The sequence below is a fragment of the Macrobrachium nipponense genome, chromosome 15 (assembly GCF_015104395.2).
Source record: "Macrobrachium nipponense isolate FS-2020 chromosome 15, ASM1510439v2, whole genome shotgun sequence".
Classification (NCBI taxonomy): domain Eukaryota; kingdom Metazoa; phylum Arthropoda; class Malacostraca; order Decapoda; family Palaemonidae; genus Macrobrachium; species Macrobrachium nipponense.
Window position 1 is genome coordinate 71,099,264 of NC_087208.1, and position 2,362 is coordinate 71,101,625.

The 2,362-nt window shown below is 44.8% G+C and overlaps 1 protein-coding gene across 4 annotated transcripts in view; it reads left to right on the forward strand.

The window, feature by feature from the left end:
- The first annotated feature begins 1,131 nt into the window (after window positions 1-1,131).
- LOC135195044 (uncharacterized) overlaps window positions 1,132-2,362 on the forward strand; it is a 230,402-nt gene continuing 229,171 nt past the window's right edge. For 2 of the 4 annotated variants that reach the window (XM_064221368.1, XM_064221370.1), the window contains exon 1: window positions 1,178-1,608. The gene's annotated coding sequence lies outside the window, so the exon portion shown is untranslated. Of the gene's footprint in view, window positions 1,609-2,362 lie in introns of all 4 variants that reach the window. The other 2 variants (XM_064221367.1, XM_064221369.1) reach the window with 2 other exon arrangements.

A 2,362-nucleotide genomic window follows, 5' to 3' on the forward strand; every position in this document is an offset into this window, starting at 1 on the left:
GCGCGTCGGTACCCCCTGGCCATGGGGACTATATCGGGGTTCTAAACCGGCAACGTCCTTTTACCGGGGTTGTACTGGTTCACCCGAGCCAAGGTCGAAATGGGGGTTTTTGGGGATAGGGCCCGGGGTGTCCCCACGTGACGTTAGAGGGGGGGTATGGTCGGGGCTCTTTCGTAGTTGAGAGAAGGGGAATGAATGTGTAATCCATGCCAGACGTCACCATCTAGTGTTGACGTTACTTGAATTATTATTTACTTCGGCCCTGCGTTAGTTGAGAGCTTATTGCCGAGGCAGTAGCAATTACATAATAATTTCATGTGCGATTATATTTAAAATTCATGTGGAAATGTTCCTCTTCTGCAGAATAATGTTGCTGGATATAACATGGAATGGCAATATCTTGCATCGCACGTGACCGATGTTGCAGACAGTACTCGTTGGTTTGTAGGAGGACTTTTGGCTTGTTTATATCAAGCCAGATGAGATCAAACTCTCTAACTTTGTGTGTACGTTCTTTGAAAATGAAGGAGTGACTGCCAGTCAAAGAAAAGATTGTTTGCTGTCCCGAGGACTAAGTTTCCTCCAAATGAATCGCACTACATCGCTTTCCTCCAACTCCCCCTGACTCAAATGTGGCTAAGGAGTGGCTGGAAGCTAGTATTCCCTACGACAGCATAGTTAACACCGGTTTAATTTTGCATTTGCGTCGATCTCCATGTAACACGAGTTAACTGAAAAGTCGTATAGCAAGTATGATTGTTGTTACGCTCGGGATTTAGGAACTAGGAGGCGAGGGAGGGTGAGTAAAAAAACTAGGATGGTATAGAACGGTGCCGGTAGAGAGGAGGGTTTATGGGGGGTGAGAATGGTGGTAGCAGCGATGCCGTTGGCGAGTTGCCGCATATCTCCAATTTTAACCAACTTTCTCACCTCTTGCGGCCTCCTTCTCCTCCTCCCCGACTCTCCTCCCCTTCTCCCTCCTTCAGCGCAATGCCACTTAAACATTCCTGCAGTAAATTAATAGAATTTCCGTCTAATATAAATGTTATAGAGAATTAATGCATTGTGTAACGATGCCACTGGCTCACTTCTCAACGAAATAGTCTTTACGTGTGTGTAATGGATGTGAGTACGTGTGTATGTCCGTGTATGTTTATCTGCGCATTCAGCCCAGGCCAGTTGGCTCTCTGATATGTAACCGTGGTGATGTGTTGTGCTCCGACTCCGTCACATTATTGCAGAATACGCGACGATTTCGCTGATGTAATGCGTGAATGGTGAGGAATTACGACCGGAAGGCGTTATGGAAAAGGAGGGACCACATCCATTGATTTCTCGCAGTGTTGAAGAAAGTCTTGTAGTATCCTTTTGCTGTAGAGAGAGAGAGAGTTGCTGTGCTAGTAGGAGGAGGAGCTGGTGGTTGCCTGTACACCCCCTCCCCCTCTCCCCGTGACTAGTTTCAGTAGCATGTAGTTGTAGTAGCAGCTATATATTCGATTTAGAAGGAACTGAGAGATAAACTCGGCTCTCTCTACAGCGAATCTCAAATGTGCAACCATCATGGAGAACTTCTTAACGTGGCGTTACTGCATTAAAACTTCTCCTCAGGTGAATTGAAGTTTGTCACACTTGTTTTTGGCCTGTTACCGAAGCATGGCTTCGAAGTGGTTTAAGTTATGCCACCTGCGACGATGTTGTGATTGCCGTTTGGGTAACTAAAATTATAGTCATCGATCATAAGGCGATTTTACTTTTTGTATAGCTTGAAGCAACTTTCAGAATCTGAAAGCATCCCTCCTATAGACTTTCCAAATGCCTATCCTTGAAGATTTATCTCTCTCTCTCTCTCTCCTCTCTCTCTCTCTCTCTCTCTTATCATATTGCGATATTTTGCATAGGTCGGAAGAACTTCGAGGAAGCTAATGGCATTACTAATCTATTGGCACGTGTGAAGACCTTGGTGACATAACATTGATACCCAGCTGAGGAAAAAAAAAAAACTGTTGGCATTTCAAAGAGATGGCATAGGCCTACCCAGGTTTGTTTACATTCCATAGCAAAACCGAAAATAGCCCCGCCCAGAATTACATAAACTACCCAGACATGCCTTACGTAGGCCTAAATTTAGGCCTATCGAAAAAAGGCAAAACACTCGGGGGGCAGTGCCCTCAATTATAATAATTGAATCGTAATTTTTTATTAACGGTTACTGGATTTGAGGGGGGAATCGGCGTTAGAAACTCGGGCTTAGGCTCCATTGAACCGAACGATGGTTCAGTATCTGTATAGGCATAAGCAAGACGTCACTTGCAATGCATTTTTTTTATGTAAAGCAGCGGAGAGTAGCGGCTCATTTTAATCA